This window comes from Mycteria americana, chromosome 8, assembly GCF_035582795.1.
Source record: "Mycteria americana isolate JAX WOST 10 ecotype Jacksonville Zoo and Gardens chromosome 8, USCA_MyAme_1.0, whole genome shotgun sequence".
Classification (NCBI taxonomy): Eukaryota; Metazoa; Chordata; class Aves; order Ciconiiformes; family Ciconiidae; genus Mycteria; species Mycteria americana.
Genome location: NC_134372.1, coordinates 22,692,371 through 22,714,390, shown reverse-complemented (window position 1 = coordinate 22,714,390; position 22,020 = coordinate 22,692,371). Strand labels below are relative to the sequence as shown.

At 46.6% G+C, this 22,020-nt stretch overlaps 1 protein-coding gene across 1 annotated transcript in view; it reads left to right on the top strand.

The window, feature by feature from the left end:
- The window catches only part of NRG2 (neuregulin 2), a 178,772-nt gene that overhangs the window by 91,836 nt on the left and 64,916 nt on the right, over positions 1 to 22,020 (top strand). The window lies entirely within an intron of this gene.

Genomic DNA, 22,020 nt, shown 5'->3' with positions numbered 1-22,020 from the left:
CTCCATTCAGGCAGACTAGGGGGCTAGGAACTCCTGGCAGAGGGGCAGAATGGAGCAGAATGATACATTAGTAAGCAATCCCACTATGGATCCAAAAGCTGGTGAGTCAGAGCCCTGAGCATCCCATTTTCAATCCCTTTTTGGAGGTGCATGTAGGTAACCTGGGAAAGGCAGTCTCTGGTGAGAGGAGGAACATCTGGAGGGGGGCTGAACACAGCCTGGCTGCCGACCTTTGAGGTCATGCCCTTGGCTCATTCTCCTGCCTTTGTTAATGTGACAGGCTCCAGCTGAAAAGTGGCTAAAGGAAAACTGTTGCCATGGCTCTGTCATCCTTCTTCCTGCATCTGGACTGTCAGCCTCCTGCTCTGAGTGCTACCCTGATCTCCAGTCTTGCCTCAGCACTGAGCTCTAATGGGACTGCAGCATGTGTCTGAACTCAAAACCGACTGGAGAAGATGGGATGAGACTAGGGCAGTGTGAGTGTGTGGACCTACATCCCACTACTTCTGTTGCATAACTCCAGAAGCAGCAAAAGGAGGAGAAATGAGCCTCTTGTTCCTCTGACCTCTCCTCATTTTCCCTTGGACTCTAATGAACACTTTCAGGTGCATAAAGGGAGTTCAGCATGGGGGTCATATGACCCTGTGCCTTTTTAAGTGACTGGGAGCTTTATTATAGTGGGGCCCTGCTCTTGCAGTAAGCAATGAGTGGAGCTGTGGGTCACACATGGCTCTTGCTTGGATGTGCTTGTGTTGTTCTGGGAGCAAAGTTCCATAAAAAACAAAGTGTTTATTGAAGAGAACTTGAAGAACATAAGTCCAAGAGCAGCTGAGCTCACAACTAGGACTGTAAATCCAGGCCATTTCCTTTGGCTGAGAAGTCTCAGGACTGTGAAGTCCCAGCAAAGGCTGGCCATCCACTCTGTGCTGGAGACCATGTTCAGGGTGGAGGCCGTCAGGCAGTGAGAAAACCTGGAGCCTTCCTTTGGGAAAGCTGCATCTCGTGTCACTGAGGATGAGCCTGGAGGGGAGTGGAAAGCTGGGTAGGAGCCACCCACCACTCCTGGTTCACCCAGAAGTTTGATCGCTGCTGTGTCAAGCTATTTGCACTGGTTTCTGCCAGCGCATGCTGTCCTGGTGGCTGGTCACCTTCCACTGATCTGCCCGCCCTCCACTGATCTGCCCGCACCAGTGAGGTGGAGGGACGTGCTGGAAGCAGAGGCAGTTTGGGAGGGCAAAGGCGTCTCCACCCGGGCTGGAGCTTGGACATGCATCACCTGTTGCACTGACCTCCTGTCTGGGGCAGGATAACGAAACTCCCATGATTGGGAGATGTGATTCTGCCCAAGAGGGAAGCTCTCACTGGACTCACAAGGGCCTGATTGGAGCAAAACTGCAGGTTCCCTCAACATCCCATGAGAGCATCCAGAGCAGTGCAAGATATGTGTGGCCTCCTGGCCAGGACACGGTCCTGGCTCCTGTGCTGTGCTCCAGACAGAAAGCTGTGTTTTGAACTGACATGACCTGGGATTGTCTCCCCTCTGACAAGGGCAATGTTATGTTGCTGCATTTTTGAGATGTTCCAAATTGTAACAACAAATGCAATGGTAAAAATTAAACATTTAGGTAATTAATAACTCTGGTAATTAGGCTTGGCAGGCTCAGTCATCAGCCCTTATAAAGGACTTTAGTTCAGGCGTGTCTGGAAGGTAAGAGCTTCTCAATATGAGGGAGAGCTTCTTTGTGGAGAAGAGCAATAAGCCACACAAGGCTGTCTCCACGCACTAAAGGTGATGATCATACTTCTGAGAAGTCCGATGGTCCTGGAGCTCTTCTACAGCTTGTCTCATCCTTACTATGCCCTTAAATTTTTGACTACACGTGGAAGTCAGAGTTCCATTTTTCTTGCTGAGTTTTCATGCCTGGTGAGGATGGGGAGGGGAACCGCATTTGCTCTCCAAGTCTGAGACTCTGTGGCTGGCAGCTCAGAAAGACAGCTACAAATGTGTGAGGTGGACAGAAAAAGTGTTCTTTAGGGAAGCAGTGAAACTTTAATTTACCTTAAAACTACACTAAAGTCAGGTGCTTTAGTGTTCTGTTTTTAAAAAAAACACTCCAAAAATTTGAAGCAGATTTCCTACATCATTGACTGATGTTTGGAAGCCTTTCAGAGAAACCTCTTTTTGATGTCAGAATTTGCACATTTTCTTAATTGGAGGGTAAAATCAGGTTAAAATCCATCAGCCAGGTTCTCAGCAGATGTTTCTCTGACCTATCTCCTCTGGCTTTGTTGGTGTGTGCGTGTGACATGTACCAGCTGAGCATCTGACCCTCTCACTTTCAACAGCTTTCTAGGCTGTTTGAAGGCTGGGACTGTATTCCAACTCTGAAACTGTGTATGTGTGCATGTGTGCATGTTTGTGCTCACATGAATTTTTTATTCCACTTTGAAGTCCATGGCACTTTGCAAGAGTCCCCTGGTTCCTGATGCATGCCAGCCCTCTGGGGGGAGAGGGTATGAAATTTTGGGTAGCACACTACTCTGGCAAAGCCTGTACTGATCCTGTTGTATGCCTCTTGTACATCTCTTCCTCCAGTCAAACCATTGACAAAACTTCTATACTCAGCAGCTATGTCTCTGGGTCAAAGCACACCAAAAGAGCTCTTTGTGTTCACGCTGTTTCCCACCTCTCAGCTTGACCTAAGTGCTCCTGGAGAGAAACCTCCTTGCTCTGGGGGCAAACGGGTCTTACTCCAGGAGTGGTGTGTGCACAGGCGTGGGTTTGTGGAGTCTACTCAGACGACCTGGTGTTAGCCAGATTATTGATAGTGCTCCCGCATTTGTGATGTGAGAAGTCAGATCAGCAAATGAGCTCAGGTCCCAGTAGGGAACTGCCTATTGATGCCCTTGGGAAAAAACTGGCCGGGGAGCTGAGGCAAAGGCACTGCCTGCTCCCTTGAACCTGGCCACGTCCCCCTTGCCTGCACTGCATGGGTGTTCAGATGCCTGTCTCCTGTTTCCATTTCCAAGCTCTGGCAAGTTGGGCGGGGCTGGCAGAGAGGAATGCTGAGTTTGTGCCAGGCAGAAGGAGGAAGGATCTTTCAGCTGCTAGCACAGTTCTGCATGGCAAGGTAACCAGCTTCAGCTGTGCCCATGCTAACTTGCTGCTCTCTGCAGGAGAGAAGCACTACAAAAGCAAAAAAAAAAAAAAAATCACCTGCCTGACTTCCATTGCAGGGTTTGCAAGCAAGAGGAATGCTGATGGGGGAAGAGGCTTGGGAGACACTCCAATGGCTACTGCTGCTGTTACATTGCTCCCTTTTGGGTAGACAGTTTTCCTAGCAGGTCCTGGATCCATAGGTCAATGTGCTGGAGCTGGGCAGGCTGTCTTTCAAAGGCCAGGGGTCTGCCCGATTGCTGCTACCCAAGAAGCAGTTTGTTTCCCTTCCAGAGATCATGCGTGTTTCATCTGCTTATTTCAGGCTTTTGCCTGAAGGGCAAGGACAAGGTATGTGATGAACTTCTCTTTGGCATGGAAGTGTATTTTGCTTCGTATTTGTCAATAAATGAGATTAGGTTTCTGTATTTGTGCTGAGAGTCTGCGTGAGAGGCACGATTAATGAATGCTAAAATAAATGCTCTGGCTGGCTGTTGGGTAACAAACACAGCTAAAACTTGCATCACAGAAGAGGTCCTAACATTGCAGAGATGCCAGTTATATGATCAAGAAACAGAGATTCAGCCCAAAACAGAGATTATCCTGGATCTTACATGAAATGATGACTCAGTACCAAAAGCAGTGTGTGTATAATAATGTCCATGCTTATTCTCTACTTGAAAGAACATCTCCCACTCAACCCTGGGTTACCTCTTCCAGTCCTTCCAGGTGTGAATAGTCTTTGTCTAGAATCTGAACCTTTTCCCTTAAAAAGGTCATCTCAGGAAGATGAGAGGCAGCGCAAATTACCTATTTCTGGGTGTCTTTCCCACTGCCCACCCTGATGAGCCCTGGGTACCCGCTTTCTGTCCAGCCAGGCTAGTGAGACCATTTAGGAATAAAGAAACCTTTCTGCCATCTGAAGTGGACACATTTAGATCAAGGGAGAGACCTAGTAAACTCCTGGGTATCTTGTTTTGGGGGCCCCCCTGAAGAAATGTCAGTGGGTAGATTTCAGGTGGGACATCTTGGCAAATAATACTGGTAGTTGGGGGAGAAAATAGTAAAAATCTGGAGGAATGGTTGTGGGTGATGGTAAAATGAACACTCGAGTTTCCTGCAGGAGGCAGGAGGTGAAGGACAGTGCCCATCCCGTGCTGCAGTGGTGGTGTGTAGGCACCCATGCTGCACTGCAGCAGCCCATTCCTTAATGACAAGGCTGAGGATCTGACTCAGCTTTCCTGATTCACAGTTGTGCACTTTCAGGCATGTGGATGAAGACCTTTGTTAATAACCAAAGAAGACCTGTCAAGTGAAAAAGGTTGCCATGGGCAAATGGTCCTCGCCCAGCCGGCGTGATGTCTGCACTGCAGTCAGGAAAGAACATTGCTACATGAAGACATCCTGAGCAAGCTTTTCTGTTGCTTGTTTGGATACCAGTATTGGTAAAGCAGCAGTAAAGGCATGCTACAATTTTGGGCTGTGTAGCCCTAGCACCTAGCCCTTATGTACTGGTTACAGTGCATGCTTATGCCTCTTCAGTGCTCCTCTCTCTCAGCTAGTTTGTCAAGGCAGGCTCATAGATGCTGATCTGTCCTGCTGATGACTGTGTAGGTGCTGCAGGCCCTTCCCAGGGCAAGTGACCTCAGCTTCCACAGACCTCCTAAGCTTTAATTTTTCTCAATAATACTTCTAACTCTTCTACTGGCAAACTTCGAGGTGTAAGACTGCCCTCCTGAATCTGCAGACAAGCAGCTGCAATGCCGCTGTTGTTGCTTAGGCCTTTCTTAAGCTGCATTTCAGGGAATTGCTCCTTTCTGTGGTTGAGCTTATCCATTCTAGTTGCTGCTGATGGGCAGAAGAGAAAGCAAGAGTGGCAAAGAACTGTTGTACAATGGCAATATGTTGATAACAGCTTTCCAAAACAGCTCTGTCCACATAGCATGTATTTGGTTGGTTGGTTGAATTATTAGTGCTTCTGGAGAGATTTTCTTGTCTATCGTATATTTAGAAAATGTGGGCAGGCCATGCAATTTTAAGAACAAGCCTTGTGTTAGCAGGGTCATTGCTCATTTCATGTGTTGTAACATTTTGTGTTGGTAATGTTTTGAGTCAGTGTTTGAGAGAGAGATGACATGAGTCACAGCTCTGGTTTTCTTACGGGGTTAGATAGGTGTCTTATTCATTTTGGGGGGTTAGAAAGGAAAAAAGAAGCAGTAGTAATCTGAAGCACTGCCAACAGGTTTGGTTTTATTGCTAGAACTGTGATAATCTGGTATTTCCCATAAAGCCCCAGGTGTGGTACTTGCTTTATTTTCTGGGAATCTCCAATTTCTCTTATCCTTTGTCATCGCAGGGCAAAGCCAGACAGTGTGTCCTTTCTGGGGCCTAAACATTAACAATATCAAAGATAATAACAAGCCTCAAAGACATCTCTAGATGGATAGCTCATTATATTTAATCCAATATCACCATTTTTGAGAAGGAGAAGAGGCCCAATTCATTATTTCCAAGTGAGCTGAGCTGAGTGTGTGGCATCTATCTGTATTCTCTTCCTTTCCCCTTCTTCTCTTTGTGGCCTTTTTTGCAGGTCAGAAGAGACACCAAGTGTCTCTTGCACATATTTGCTGTCTTCTCACGCTAATGGAGAACACACGTCTCTCAGCCTGCCCCATCTCTTCTGCCACGTGCAGGCTTAGCAGCCGCCTCATTGTAATACTCGGGGCCGTGGCCTTGAAATGGCTTGGGTGCTTCCCCCAGCAGAGGCATTTTTCTGCATTGAAGCCTCGGGGCTTGTCTGCACAGGGAGGCTCTTGCAAAACATGCTTGGCCTAGGGTGTGAATTTAAAGGGAAAGAACTGTTCTGCACCAGATTCCTGCCTTAAAACCTCTAATTCTGCAGAAAAAGGGCTGGTATTTTTACTGTGCCTGCCGACTGGACTTGATTGAACAACTGCACTTGACCTGAGCAGCCAAAGTCTCTTGTGGCAGCTCTGTTCTGAGCTGGCCTTGGGTTCTCGATGCTGGCTCCAAGTTAGCACCGCGGAGGAGGTGAGGGGGTGGCAGGGAGGAGGCTGGTGCCCTCAGGCTCCCTGGGTACCCAGAAAAGGGGGACCACTTCAGAGCAGAGTCTACCTTAGGGGTTCTTGGTAACCTCTGGAAAAGCCACCCTGAACAGAGAGGCTGCACAGACCCAACCAGAGTTGACAGTCCCCCTCCTCAGGTTTGGGCTTGGATTAGCTGCTCGAGTCCAAACCTGTCAGAGCAGCCTGGGACTCAACCTGATGAATTACCCTGAGTCAGCAGCCCTTCCACGCTGCACTTGCAGTCCACGTGAGCTGGCTGAGTTGCTGGGGCGGTATGCTACGGGAGTTGTGTGTAGGTATGGTATTTTGCTTTGTAGACCGCAAATATGGTCCTCACCGAGAGCTATCAGACTGGCCACCCTAGCTGTCATCCGTGGCTCTCATGTGCCAGAGCATGAAGCTTCCTGAAGCCTTCTCCTCAAATCCACCCATCCAGTGCTATCTCAGCCCCACCATGCCAGACCTGAGATGCTGAGGAAATGGTCCTATGCAGACCTGACTATGGTCCATGGGTGGACTGTGCCTGCTGAGCTGGGGTCAGAGGTGTGGTGGTGGTCCCCAGCCCAGCTCCTGGTGGTGGATGGAGGTACCATGCCCCCAGTCACACTGGTGCAAGGCTGCTAGTGCTTTCTGTGTGAAGCATTACTGTGGCTCTTGCAAGGACGGTGTGTGAGTAGGGAAGAACCTTTGCCTTTGGGAGTGGGGGAAGGGACCCTGGAAACAGCTTGCACCTCACAGGATTGAAACCTGAGGTCTCTGAAAGGAGAAGGGACACCATGACAGTACAGAAAGTCATGTAAATAAAGCATTCTTTCTTTATGTCTCCGCTGAGGCCAAAGGTGGAAGCTCAGACATCCCTAATTGTTCTTGGTACATTAGTATCCCCTCAAAGTTGTTGTCACTGCAGTCACTGAGGGGAAGAGCATAGCAGGACTGGCAGAAAGGGACAGACATTTATATGAAGCATAGGCATGCTGCCAGCTGGATTAACTAGGGTAAAAATGCATGTGGGGGTTATAAGCCTTTGGGCATCAGGGCAGAAAAACAGCTCTGTCTTTGAGAGAATGCAGAAAACTTCCCTGCTGTGAAGTTGTTCAAAAGGAGTAAGTGATACTCGCTGCCATGAAGTGGAGGTCCCTGTCTAGCAACGAGCATGGCCTAACCCAACATGGCAGCCTCTCTGCAGCATGGTGGTCTTTTCTGGCTGCTTTCTTTGCCTGTCACGAGTCCCCATGCGTCACCAAAGCCTTCCCCTGTTCTTCACTGCTGGAGTTGCCCTGCTAACAGAGTTGGCTGCTTGAAGACTCATCAGGGCTGAAATGATTTATTCCTCAGCCATTTATTGCAAATGAACCATTGGAAGTCTTTCAAAAGCCATCTTCTCTTGACCTAAGTTCAGCTAAATGTTTTAGCAGCATCAGCTTTACATAACAAGTTAGAGGTAGAGGGGAACTCTGGGAGAGTAAGGTTTATGTTGTTAAAGAGTCCTTGCTGACAAGGATCTCCCTCTCAAATTTACCTGGTTATTCAGAGGATCACTGAGGGAGCCAGGAATTACAAGCCAACTGCCCCAGAAAAATGTGATGGCTTGCTTGTTTACTCTGGGTGTCTGATAAAAGGCCAAAATATCTGTATGAAAGCAGGTAATACTTTGCCAGCATTTAGATTGTAGTAAAGTCTTTAGATAGAGCCCTAGCACCCCAAATTAATTCCAGTTGGTAGGGACAGGAGAGCATCACATGGGCTGAAAACTGGGTGGGGAGGATCACAAACAATGGATTAGGATAAACAGCAGTGTGTCAAATTGTCAGGGGAATGAAGGAGCAGTGTTAGGAGCTGAAGTCTTGCCAATTGCTGCCCTTCATGGTGAGCCATGCATAGTTAACCTCTGCTTCATTTCCTTGGGGCTCCTGCAGCAATTAAGGAGAGTCTGTGAATGTACTTGGGAAGTTGGATCTGTTCGTCTTTAGTTACCTGAGAAGGTTTTTCAGAATATCCTTCATATGGCAGGGCTGATGTGTGATCCTGTCTGAGGTGTCCATTTAGCTTTTATTCATGTTCACAAAGACACTCCCAGTTAATTATCTGTTATTTTGACCAGACATTTATTTACCACCAAATTACAAAGGGAGGGGTGCAAGTTGAAAAATGGGATGAAAAGATTAATAGGATAGGCTGCGCTTGACTGTCTTCATGATTCCCTGGCTTTGGGTGAGACCGAGATAACTACTGGCATGAGTCCTTGCTCTGAAGCACCATTATAAAAGCAGATCTGGGATGGATCCATCCTCTGTACATGTATGGGGGTCCTGGAACTACAAACAGCAGCATCTAGGTGAGCAGGAAGGCTTTCTTCTCTTGGTGTTTCAGGCTTGGCCATTACATAGCGGAACTGCCACTGCAGGGACAGACAGGGCATGATGGTGAAGGACAGTCACCTTTCACAGAGGGTAAGTGAATAGAAGTAGAGGCTCAGCTTCTACATTCTGCAGCCAGGGGGAGAGTGTGACCAGAGAGCAACACAGCCTCAAAGCAGCACTGAAGTATTTCTGAGCTGTGTGTGATAGTGGAGCTCCTTATGCACCCAAACTAGCAGAAAACCAGAAAAGTAGCACCAGTATTCAGGGGCCTGTCTGAAAGGATGATTCAGGCCCTCTTGATTCCATGAAGACAAGGCTGCCTGGAGCTCTTCAGTGAGATGTAGGAGGTAGTCAGCATCTCCAGAAATGAAAGGAGGATGAGGCTGGGACTTAAGAGGGATGTTCCAGGTTTTCAAGATCATTGATTTTACAAAGGAAAGAAAAAAACCATGCATCTCACAGCCAAGGTGAATTGAGACAGGAAAGACAAAGATGAGTGGGTTTGGTCACTTGTGATTGGTGGCAGCTGGTATGGGCAAGGAGAACAAAACAGAAAGGGGCACCTTAAAGGTGGCCAAGAAAGCCAACAGCATCCTGGCTTGTATCAGGAATAGCGTGGCCAGCAGGACTAGGGAAGTGATCGTGCCCCTGTACTCAGCACTGGTGAGGCTGCACCTTGAATACTGTGTTCAGTTTTGGGCCCCTCAGTACAAGAGAGACATTGAGGTGCTGGAGCGAGTCCAGAGAAGGGCAACAAACCTGGTGAAGGGTCTGGAGAATAAGTCTTATGAAGAGCGGCTGAAGGAACTGGGATTGTTTAGCCTGGAGAAGCAGAGGCTGAGGGGAGACCTTATCGCTCTCTACAACTACCTGAAAGGAGGTTGTAGTGAGGTGGGTGTCAGTCTCTTCTCCCAAGTAACTAGCAATAGGGCAAGAGGAAATGGCTTCAAGTTGCAGCAGGAGAGGTTTAGATTGGATATTGGCAAAAAATTCTTTACTGGAAGGGTGGTCAAGCATTGGAATAGGCTGCCCAGAGAGGTGGTGGAATCACCATCCCTGGAGGAGTTCAAAAAATGTGTAGATGTGGCACTTTGGGACATGGTTTATTAGGCATGGAGGTATTGGGTTGACGGTTGGACTATATGATCCTAGAGGTCTTTTCCAACCTCAATGATTCTATGATCCTATGAAAGGACTGGAAGACAAAAGGAGAGATGGGCTACATCTTTGGGAAAAGGTGGAACATCTCTTTTGCACCTGGGGACCAAAAAAGCCTCACAGGTCTCAATAGTTGATAATGTGGCTGGGTTTCCCGTCACCTGCTAACTAGTGTGCCCTTGTACTGACAGCCTTTCTTGCAGGGACCCTGGGCCTTTTCCCAGAGGGGATCTAGTATTGCCTGTCAGAGAGGTTGTGAGGTTGGGATGAGGCATATCCTTGAAGTAAGCCAGGTCCTGGGGCATTCTGTGGGATGCAGTGTAAATGTGTAGTACTAGGTTGTTTGTGTGTCTGGATCCTGGTGAGTTGGATGGATGTTGCATGGCTGATCCCACCTCAGGGCAGCGATGTGGTCTGCTCAACTTCTGAAGGGTTCTTTCAAGCTTCTTCTTGTAATCCTGTGATTTGTTGTCCCCCTGAACCCTGTCTTTGGGCCTTTCCAGGTTGGTTCTGTAGATGCTGAAGATGGGGTAAAGATCCAGACCTTTTCAGGGCATCTCCTCAGCACCACTGCACCTTCTACATGTTTATCAGAAAGTCACATGCACAAAGTATTTAGACTGACTGTTTCCTACAAAAATGCTCTCCAGCAAAGGAGACCTCACTCTTTCCATCAGGTTTTTCATACTGTATCTCAGACCCCTGAACATCCCTTTTTTGGGTTTCTAGGTGGTTGCATTCCTCTGCATGGAGCTATTCAAGGATGGCCTGGGGAGATGGTGAAGGGGAGGAGCAGTGAGTGCAGAAGTGAAGGAGCAGCTCTGGACGAATTTTGCTTAAGCTGGAGTGTTTGGGCAGAGAGCCGCCTTCTTTCTTGTTTAGCTCAACTGCTTCCTTGCTTTTCCCTGTCACTCTTGCATAGAGGTGAGAACTATCCATGCGTATAATACAAGATGAATCCTACTTTGTGCCCTGTCTTTTCTCAGGTCTTCCTTGGATCCCAAACTCCTTCCGCTTGTTGTCACTGCTGCTTAAAATTGGCATTTGTGGTGGCATCCAGAGGTCCCAACTGCAGCATTGTTCCCCTTGTGCTATTCACAGCACAAAGGCATAACAAGAGACGGTCCCTGCCCCAAATATATTAAGTGGGATATTTGAGAGAGGAAATGGAAGCACAGAGAAGGGATGTGAATTGTCCCACTTTACGCAACATTTCTGGGATAAAACCCAGCACTATTAATAGCTTTTTGCTCAACAACCATCTTTTGTTCAGAACTCTGGTTTTCACCTTAAGTTGTTTGTGTTGTGCAGGATCTATTGGCCAGTTTAGTGAAAGTTCCCACCTCGTGATCTGCAGCTCCATAAAGCAGGTCCAATAAACCCCTATCCGTTTTGAATTCAGAATAGTCTTTCTGCTTGGGCCACCACTGTGTTGCCTATTGTCTCTTCTTCACCGACGTTTCGCTGCTGCATCATTGGTCTTTGGTTTTGGTTGCTTACATTCTGCAATATCTCCTAGAAAATTACTTGTGTCACACCTACCTTTGCTGTCCTTCCCTAAATCCTTCAGTGGATTAGCTGGACAACCAGCAAGGGTTTGCTCACATCAAAAACTCAAATTTGCTTTACCTTCCTTCTTACTTGTGGCCCATGAATATTCTATAAAGTGAACTTTCTGCTGGAAAAGTTTGTGGAAGCAGAAACTGTTGATTAAATCTTAACGAAGAGTCACAGGAACCAAATTTTAAAATTGCAACTGTATGTTTGTGATAATAAGAGCTCTGTCACTGCTGTCAGGGACTAGAATTGATGGAGGCCACAAAATCTCTTTATCCAATCAAAATGAGCCAGAGTTGCTTGATTATTTTTTTTTTAAACACAAGCCACAAACTGCTCATGAGCAATTTACAAGCCAAAAATTAGCCAGTATGGCTTTCCAGAGAATAGTTCTGAAGAATATTGCAATAAGCAATATCCAAATATAAAATGAGGGAAAATAAGGATAAAAAAAATTAATCAGGAAGAGCTGACATCCTTGAGACTCCTGGCAGCCATAAATCAGCCTGGTTGGGGGACATTTCAGTGTAAGCCACCCATCGCTGCGCTTCAGTGGGGGTCCAGAGCTGTTCAGAACAATGCTGGGAAGCCGCACTCTGGACAAGGCAGAAGACACGCTGTGTTAGTGTCTCCACTGGGCAGTGCCCAGAGTCCCAAATGGAATTTACAGCTAGCTGTTTCCCTGCAGCCCATGGAGGAGGGTGGCCCCTTCTCCATGGGGCTCGGGCACTTCCTCGGCTCAGCCAGTGCATGGGGGCTGCCGGCGTGGACCACAGCTGGCTCCTCTCTGCAGATCGTGTTCTCTTGTGCAAAGGGTCCTGCTGGTTTCAACGGAGAGGTCAATGCATGGGAATAGAGCAGAAGTCAGCCTGACACAGGCTGTCGCTCCAGCAGCGGCAGAGACCCAGGGCGTCCTGGGTATTGGGAGAAAATTATAATATAGGGTGGTAATTCCATCTGCACTTGGTGGGGTTTGGGCGTGTATGTATCTGGCTGCCTTGAAAAAGCTGTCTCAGGGATGATCTTTATTTTCTTTCCTTTTCCTGTGTTTGGATGAAAAACAGACCTGCGGTCACTGTCTGAGGTTCTTTGGTACCAGTGCTTTAAAGCATTTCTTGAACTAACAGAAAAACTTTTAATCTTTCTAATATAACATTACAGAGCACAAAGAAGTCTCTAATGCAAGCCCCAGGGTCTCTTGTGGGGAGATCCTGATAAAAACATGGCTTTCTGTTTTGGAAATACCCTCTGGTGGATTTGTCAAAACCCTACCAGAAACAATGGTAAACTTCCAAAGTAAGCAGAAACATGGAAAAAAATATTGTAATTAAGACTGCAAGTGGTTGGCTTTTGTCATGGAATGCTAGCAAATATGATTTTATAGGTTAAAAGTTAAAAATCCCCCACCTCAATGTTAGAGACTGCTAATTGAATTTATTTGTCCAGACATTAAACTGCTTTGTTCTTTGAATGCCTGCTTTGTGCAGTGTTTCCACCTGGTGGTGTATGAAACACCAGGACATCCTCTGGCCCAGGACTTCCCAGGAGGTTGAAATATCCAAAATATGTTGCAAGCTGGGCTGCTGCATCTGACTTTCAGTTGACCTCTGCCTGACCTGAATTAACATCTTCGTAACTGATCTCAAGTTTTGCTGATTTCTCCCTACTTGCCAATGTTAAGCATGTTTAAAAACACTTGTTATAATTGACTCTCACCTGTAAGTCTGCTGAGACAGGGAAGGAGGCACATTCTGTGCTGGGATTTGGCTGATGTAGGCTGGATTTGAACAGTCCCTCTGCAGTGAGGTGCTGCAGATGGTGCCGTGTTTTTATTGTCTTTCTGATCTCAGACCTCACATCTCAGTAATTTAACACCTCTGGGGTCCTCATTCTATTTAAATACAATATATTGGAGAGGAGGAAAGAGATGTCCAGAAGTGCTGTGCTATGTAAAATTAAGAGTGCATCCCTGGTCCTTCACTTTTACACCTAGTTTTGATGGGCATGAGATGGGGCTAGGCAGAGAGAGAAAGGTTTACTCGGTAAACCTTGCATCTCACTCAGAGACTCGGTCACATTTATCTGTTTGTGGTGGCCCTTCTTTCTGATTTATCTGAAGGACTTGGTGGGTCGTGTTTGGGGTTGTTCTGTACCCATAGCAGCAGCTCTTGTTTTTTGCAAGTTGACCTGCAATGCTCCCACCAGTCCATGATGGTGTGATTTCTGTCCTCTTGTCATTGCAAGAGCCCAAGCAGTGCAAGCAGTCTCTGTTAAAAGAATTTCAGCTCCCCTTTAACTGAGCTCCCCTTTTTTTCCCCATGTTTTAAGAAATACCCGTCGTTGACAGACCTGTAAAACACCAAATAGGTTTTTTTCATTCCTTTCTAGAACCGATGATATTCCACTAATGGCTGTTTTACATCAGCAAATCCTTCCCTGTAATGTGAAACATAGCCTTTAGGTTTGCCATGACCGTAAGGGGTCTATATATGGTTTCATGTACAGATTTAATAATAAACATTTAATGAAACAAGTTTTTTTGCTAACTTAGATTGTTTTGTCTCCTGGGGTGAGGGTTACACTTTCCTTTGGTGATTGAAAGACGAAGGATGCCACCCAGGTCTTTACCAGGGTACTAGGGCAAGTAATTTGTGCTTAATGTTCAGTGGCTGAAACAAAGAATTAATGTATTTTAAAGTTTTGGATGCTCTGGGTAATTCATTCGTTGGCTGGGTCTTGACTGGCAGTCCACAGAGTATGGGTGGGCCATTTTTCTAGCTCGTTGTGAAGATAGAGATAAAGCTATATTTTATGAATTGCTGTTCCCAAGGTCATCTGGAAATTGAGCAGTTCATAAAATATACTTTTGTTCAAAGATATATTTGATTATATAAAATATGATCCCAGAATCAATTGGGTACAAACAAGATATTGCCTTTAGGGTTGAAAACACATTGTTAGAGGCATGAAGAGCAGAATTTGTCACTGCTGTCTTTGTGTGGCTATTGTTTTTGGTTTTAATAGGAACAGAATGAATGACATTTTTCCACCAGACTACTTATGCTCATCTATACCTCCAGGACAACTTCCTGGCCAAAAATACTCAAAACAAACAAACACAATAGCAATTCTACTCCAATTACATTGTTTGCAAACCAGCTAGCGTTCATAGAGTACTAGGTTTGGCAAATCCAAGCACTTCAGCCCTGGGTTTTAATATTGGATATTTGTATGTGAATTACTTGTAGCTGTTGTGCTATTCAGGTGAGCATTTGAGTGGCCATGTGCATGGGCACCTCCAGCATTTCTGCCTAATCTGTGATAAAAGCATATCCTAGCTGTCTTAACAGTTTGGGTGAAAAGCCTGAGTATTGGGAAGACATCCTTGCCCAGTGGCCTAATGCTCATTGATTTCAATGGAGCTGAGATTTCAGCCTGGGGCTCTGGACCAAATCATACACCAATTTCAAAACTTTCACTTGAAAGAAGAATAACTAAATATTAAGTGTGGGAAAGAAAAAGACAAAGGAGGAGGAATTTATCAGTGGCTCTTTTATGTAAGTGGAGCCAGTATTTGTAAGAGGAGAGTGAACTTGCTGGCTTTGTGGCACCTTTTCCTGTGGTTTGAGCTGCCAGAGGGCTCCTACAGAGAGCAAATCTAAATCAGTAAATGTGCTTGTGACTTTCCAGTCAATTTTCTTTGGCTGATGGGAATGGTCATGGAAATACTGAGTGTTGTAACTCACGGTTTTAAATATATATAATGCTGTGGACTGGCATTGTAGTCATTTCTCCTCCCTGAAATAGAGGGCTACAGGAACCTAGTTAAGGGAAAAGAACTTGTATGGTAGGGATGCTATGGGACTCATAGGGAGGAATAATGCAGTCATTCTGGCTCCAGCAAGGCTTCCAAGCTTCATTCCAACCCCAGGTCTGCTTATCTCAGTGTTTTCAGCATCTTCACACTTGCAGTCATCTGGATCCTCTCCACATCACTGTCTGTTCTCTGTGAGCCAGCTGGGTGGATGTCCTCAGCAGACCCTCTAGAACCTGGAGGAATGGCTCCTGCATTGTCATACCTAGTGTCTCCAGCTGTCAAAGTGGGACCTGTCCCAGGAACACAAAGATACGCCTCTGACCCCTGCTGGCATACCTCTGTGGGAAGGCCACAGCAGCACGGTGCATGCTGGGCACAGAGTACACCTCCCATGTCCTTGGAGAGCTTTGGGTTATTAACCCGTGCTGAAGCCTATGTCTTTGCAGTTACTGCACAGACAGACCCGTGGACAGTGGAGGTGAGGTGTAAATGCCCAAAGTGAGCCATGTTGTCTAGTGCTGGCTCCCACAGTGGAGTCCCTGCCATCACAGATCTAGTAAGAGAAACATGGCTATGTGCTAATTAAAAGGCCTAATAGTGGCTACAGCAGAATGCTGCCCCTTGGAAATTTAAATTTGACATTGTGGTTTACTTGCCAGGTACTCCTGCCCAGGACACAGAGATCTGAGTAAGCTGCTGCAGTGTGCAAAGACAGTCATGTTAACAGCTGTGAGAAAGTCTGTTCATCCTTTTTGCATAAACTGGAAATATAAGTTGCCTAAAGCATAAAGCATATTACAGATACTATATTATATTTTATATTCTCAGTTTGGAGCCTCCACTTACCCACCAGTGGATTGCAGCAGAGGTTGGGATAGGGTGATATGTCAGTTTGAAATCAAGGTTCTCTCCCACAGGCTCTGGACTGTGTGTGGTTTGGGGAGGTTGTGTCCACCCATTGAACAAAGCCAGGGTCTTTCACTCCCTCCCATGTTTCAGATATGGCTTTAGTTAAATACAGCCTTGTTACCTTCAGGGGCACTGGAGGGTCACAGACTCAGAGGAGGTCTTGTGACCCTGCCACCAAAGAGTTGAACTCTGTTCAGAGTCCCAGCTGCAGATGCCACAGCCTGCCTAGGTGCACAGCAGTGACTGCATTTTTATCCTCTCTATAAAAACCCAGAAGAAAAGGAGGACAAAGACTTAGAGCATGTAAAGTGTTAAGCAAGGCTTTTTTTCAAGTGGACCCCCATGTTTCCATTCCTTCTGGCTGGAGGGAGCTCTCTGGCTGGAGGGAGCTCTCTCCAGAGCAGGTCCCTCTTTGACAAGTTGGCATTTGCAGCCAGTATTGAAACGGTCAAAGAGTCAAGGTGGAAAGAAGCTGCTGCTGCTGCTGCTGAGATTCAGTTTTGTCTCCTTGTCAAATAAAGGCCAAAGCAAACACAGGGCAAAGGAGCATTGCCTCTGATAAAAACAGTAGAGGCAGAAAACATACTAGGAGCAGTAGGGCTGCATTAGCCAAGAAGTAAGATGTATTAGCCCAGTGCAGAGCATGCTGACCCACCAAAGGCATATCTGGTCTTCAGACCTGCATGGTGATGCCCTGTGCCAGGGACATGTGTCCTTACCTTGTAGCAGAGATGGCAGAAATGGGCAAAATTCTGTTTGATAAGGAGTTGCCATCTTTGCAAAAGTTTGTGTTTGAATTTGAATTTGGAGCAAGTCGAGGCTGCAAATCATTTCCCATGGAAAGATGAATTCTGGAATTTTCTGTCTGGGAGAACGTTGAAATTCTCCCATCTGAGGTGCCCTAAATAAAGGGGAAGGCCTGTAGTCCTGTGGGTGAGACTTTGAACAACAAGGTAGTGGGGACTTTCCAGAAGAGCTTAGGGAATAGCAGCCTTTGAGACATGGCTTGGGTGGGTGTCATGCCTCCAGATCTTGTACTTCAATGGCAAGGAGCCTGGAAGCCTCAAGGACTGTGCCTGTAAGCATCCTTTGGGTGTCCAGATTTCCCTGTTGAGAATTGGGAGCACAGACCCTTGGAGACACTGCTGGATCTGCAGCTTCTCCACCCCAGCACAGTAGCCCAGAGGCTAGAAGCCCTGGCACCTGTGTGGAAGGGCTGTCCTGGGGCCAATGGCCTGGGCAGTCTCAGAAACACAGCCCATTTCCAAGAGATTACCTGTGCAGCTTCCTTCTGGCAGAGAAGGGGTGTTCTGACCTGAGGATTACAGTCAGGTGGGGGGAGTGTGCTGAAAGCCATTGCTCTGATGTAGGCATGTCAAGGCATCACCTCTAAGTTTGTGGGTCCTAATTCTTCTCACATTTCCTCCCATTCCTGTGAGAAAGCATTTTTCAGCCTCCCTTTTCCATGGCCATGGGAATTCAAGCTAAGTTGCCTTCTTCCTCAGCTGCTCAGAGAGACACAGAAGGATCCTGTCCTCCCAGTTCTCCAGATCAGCTTACCTAAACATTTTGCCACCCGCTGTGTGCCAGGCAGTGTGGGGGAGCCTCCAGTGGTTGGCACTGCATCCTCTGGAGGAGGCGAGGAAGATAAGTCACATCTACTCATGGTGTCTGTTGCCCAGAGATCCCACATGTGTCTGTAGATTGTCTGCTCTGGAGGATCTTCCACAGTGAGCAAGACACAGCTCTTGAAGCAGTGTTTGTGGCTAGTGCTGGCTGTTAAAGAATTCACTGAGCACCTTTCCCAGGATGACTTGCTTCTGCTTTATGCTGCCGAGGGGTTGTTTATGTATGATGATTTGTAGGTGGGATGTGGTTTTGTTACTGCTCCATTGTTGGACTCTGTTTGGGCACTCTGCCCATTTATGATTAATGACGTTTTGAGTTGAGGCTCTAAGGTGCTTTCAGGCATACTCCAGGTACTAGAAGTAAAAGAGGTGTTGTTATCATCAAGGTACTTCAATGTAATATCAAATGTAATGAGAAGTGAATTAATTAAAGCAGTGTGTACATATAAGTCCTTTTATGGTGGATGTTCAAGCAACTCATATGGTGTAATTTAGAACTCAATTTTTTAGACTTTTGTAACACTCTCCTCTCCATGAGAAGGTGGTAACTTGGCAGTAGATGCCAGGACTGCTGTCAGAGGGCAAACCTCTCCTGCAAAGGCCTCTTAGTGAAACATGACTCTTGAAACAGTTTAGGAAATCATGTGCATTTGTTGATCCCGAGTTCTTTCTTATGGCTTAGGGTTAATCCTTATGGCTTACAAAACTAGCGTAGGCTGGGATCTAATGGTTGCTTGGGTTTCATCTGACCTTGGAGTGAGCAAAAACCTGTAGAAAATCTGTATTTACTGCTGGTCTCAGCTCTACCGGGATTAAACCTTTTCTGCAGCATGGCATACCCTTGATGTGGTTGTCTGTTAGAAAAATTGCCTGGAGTGCAGCTGCCGCTTCTGTCCAACACCTCAGGCTTTGTGAGGCTGGTGGTTCTTCACCCCCATGGAGAGGAGACTCGAATTCGGATAGAGGAGGGGTTGACAGGATTGCAGGGTCACCAGAGATATGGATCCTAAATGATTGCCTGAAGCTACCTGTAGCCTCAGTCTGACAAGCACAGCCAAAAACCTCCTCCCCATTTTCTTGAACCCAGCAGCAGTGGTGGCTGAGCAGTGTGTGTTGCTAAACTAGCTGTGGAGGAGAACACGAGCTGGCAGACCAGAGCCATGAGATTCAGATGATGAAGAGCTGAAACGGCAGCTTCAGCTCAGCCTGCGCCAGGATGATGGGGTGACTTGGATGGCCCTGGTTCAGTGTTTTGGCTCTGACGAAAGCTGTACTGGCCACATCTGAGCAGCAGTAACCTGTGCAAAGGAGGCTGGGAAGCTGGGAGCTTGTGGAAGCATGGGGAAATTGGACCTGGACCCTGCTTGGTATACATCTGAGACTGTTTGCCAGGGATAGTATGTTATCTTGATATGTGTGAAGTTATTGACTTTGTTTTCCCAACATGTTTGAAGAAGTACCAAACAGGGAGGAGATTAAAATGACCCTAAATGTTCAGAGCACTAAAGAAAGGGGGCACTTTTAAAATCCTCACATTTGTTTGAACCAAGCTCGTGACTTTCTGAGCTGCAACTCTGTGATTTGGAGAGGGCAGACATAGGAAATGGGTCAATGTTCAAGCTCAAAATGAACCAAAATGTAAAACTTTGTCTAATACCCCAGTATTAGCACTCTGTGTGCTGCTTTGGTCTCTCAAGCTACTTCAGTTTACTGCTGGAGAAGGTTGAAAGGTGATTCATTCATAGTTTACAAGTACCTAAAAAGGGAAGAGGTTTCTGGTTGCTAGATGGGATTCAAATTTACCAGAGAAAGGCAGAGAGATCTCTTGGCTGGAAGCCAAAGTTAGAGAAATTCAGGCTAAGAATAAAAGCTGCAGTTTAAACAATATGAATAAAAAACAGTGGAAGGTCTTTGACTGGCATTAAGCAGACTCATCAGCACTTAATGGCTCTAAATGAGGATTTCTGTGTTTTTCTAAAAGATGCAGGAATTATGAAAAGAGACTTTCCAGCCCAGAGCAGCCCTTCCAGGAGACCAAGGCTGGGCTTCCCTTTCAACCGGAGCAGCCTGTGCATGGCTCTGGATGCTGCGTCCCCAGTCTTGGGGCTCTGCCTGCTCTTCCTATGTTGCTGTCCAAGCACAAGCCACACTTGTAGTGTAGCAGTAAGGCGCACAGATGTGCTGGGAGTCAGGGAGCACAGCTCTGTTTCTTTGTGCACAGTGCTTTTCCCAGACACAGTCCAAAGTATTTCTAGATTGGATTCCCCTTTCACTGGCCTGTCTGATTCAACTGGGGAATTACAGTCCATGAAGTGTGGCTTGCGAGCTGAATGCACAGTCCCTTTCCCTCCTGTAGTAAGACACCTGAAGACATGCAATCTTGGGAGGACACATTTTCTCCTCCCTTTTTCTGGGCAGGACTCTGCTGGAGGGGTGCGATGCAGGCAGAGCCCCTGCCCTGTGTGAGTGTCAGCACCATCTCTGCAGCACTTGGCATATATCTCTTTGGACCTGCCTATTTAGGAATGTCATGTAATTTATCACTGGTGGCCAAGAGCACAAGGTGCAAGAGGTGCATAGGTTTGGGTGAGAAGTGATTCACATTGGTGGGGAGGAACCAGGGAACAGAGATCTTGGAAGGTTTCTTGCTTGTCCTTGGCCCTGTCCTTCAACGATCTCCAGGTTTCTGGGTTTTGCTCTGCTCTTGCCAGCATTTTCTGGGGAGAGGGGCAGGGCTGATACATCTTTCTCCCAGGCCATGCTGCCTGCTTCATAATTCTGCAGTCTGCAAGCCTGGCAATAATATGAAGCAGACACACCAATGCCAAGGTCAGGACCTTCCCAGTATTTAAGGCATATGTATACTGTTGGCATGGTACAGGGTGACCTCAGTGTACAATAGGAGCCAACTGACACACGCATTCAGACAGAATAAATATTTGACAGAGTCTATTTCTCTGTTCCCCAAAATGACCCCTATAGAAGCAAGGTCCTGTTCACCTTCCCGGCTCTCCGTGCACAGTGTTCTGAGAAGAGACAAGCTCTCTTCTCCAACCATTGCCTTCCTGCTCTTCTGGGTGACCCATTTCCAGGCAAGGATCAGGGATATTGGCTTCACAAAATCCAGGACACCTTGGATTTTCACAGAACTCCTGAAATTTGGGGAAAGCTGAGATCATTTTTGTTCAGAAGTCTCTCTGTCTGTGCCAAAGCACAGTGACCTGGGAAGCAGTGCAAGACGTTGGTGTGCAGCCTGAAGCAGTTGCCTGCAGCTGTCCAAGCCATTTTTTGTGCTGTCCCTGCCCCTTTAGCACATGTGCAGCCCTCCCCATCTTGTTGCCTGTGGCACAGGTTTCTAGAGAGCCTGCAGCAGGCTTGGGTGTGCAAAAATAACAGTCAGGAAGAATATTTGGTGGGGTTTATTCTTTTTTCCTTGGTGTGCTAAACATGCTTCCTTTGCACTCCTGGATCTTAAGTTTGCTTCTGTGCCCAAGTGCTAGTGTAGCTGTGCAGCTCAGTCAGCGGAAGGTCTGGTGTGCTTGGGACCAGACCTGCTGCGTTACCCACCCATGCGCTGCCAGGCACCTCTCCTCTCATGGTTGTAGACGTCTCTGGGTTTGCCTTTCAGTCACTGTGAGCTTTGCCCAGCCAATTTATGTTACCCTGAACTGTTCCATTTCTGTCCATGTTTGTATCTTTTCAATTAAGGACAATTTAGCTTCTCATGCCCTCGCACATAAAACAAAGGAATATGAGAGTCTTCAGAGCTTCCTACCATGGGAGCATATGCCTGATGATTGCTGTGCTTTTTATTTTGTGTAAGAAAGATCACTTTCAGTGAAAACAGTCTTTAAATAAAACCAACCTATGATAACTTAGCTTGGCATGAAGAATGAGTGGAGACATACAAAGGTCTATAAAATAGCAATTGCTCTAATGAAACCCATCCAGTTCCTTCTCCTTTGATTGCTCTTCCATATCACAAGATCAGAATGCACTAGGCAATTAGAAGATGGCTTGTGCATATTAGACAGAGGAAATACTTTATCTGTAGCATATCTTAGACAAGTGGAAACCATTGTTACCAATATTCTTAAGGCAAAATCAGCAACTTGCTATTTTCTTTTTTAAGGTTAAGGCTGAGAATGAAAAAGGGAGCTGGAAGAGTGCAGAGCTGTCAGTTGAAAGAAAAATTGCAAGCCTGCTAACCCTTTCTTGTCAGGTTTAATATAAAGCATGGCAGAGATTGATAAGTACCTCCCTCTCTGCCTGATGTTCCAGGTGCATGGTAAAAATCACCTCTCTGAAACACCCAGGAAAGCTCACGTGCAGAGCCAGGCTTCAGACT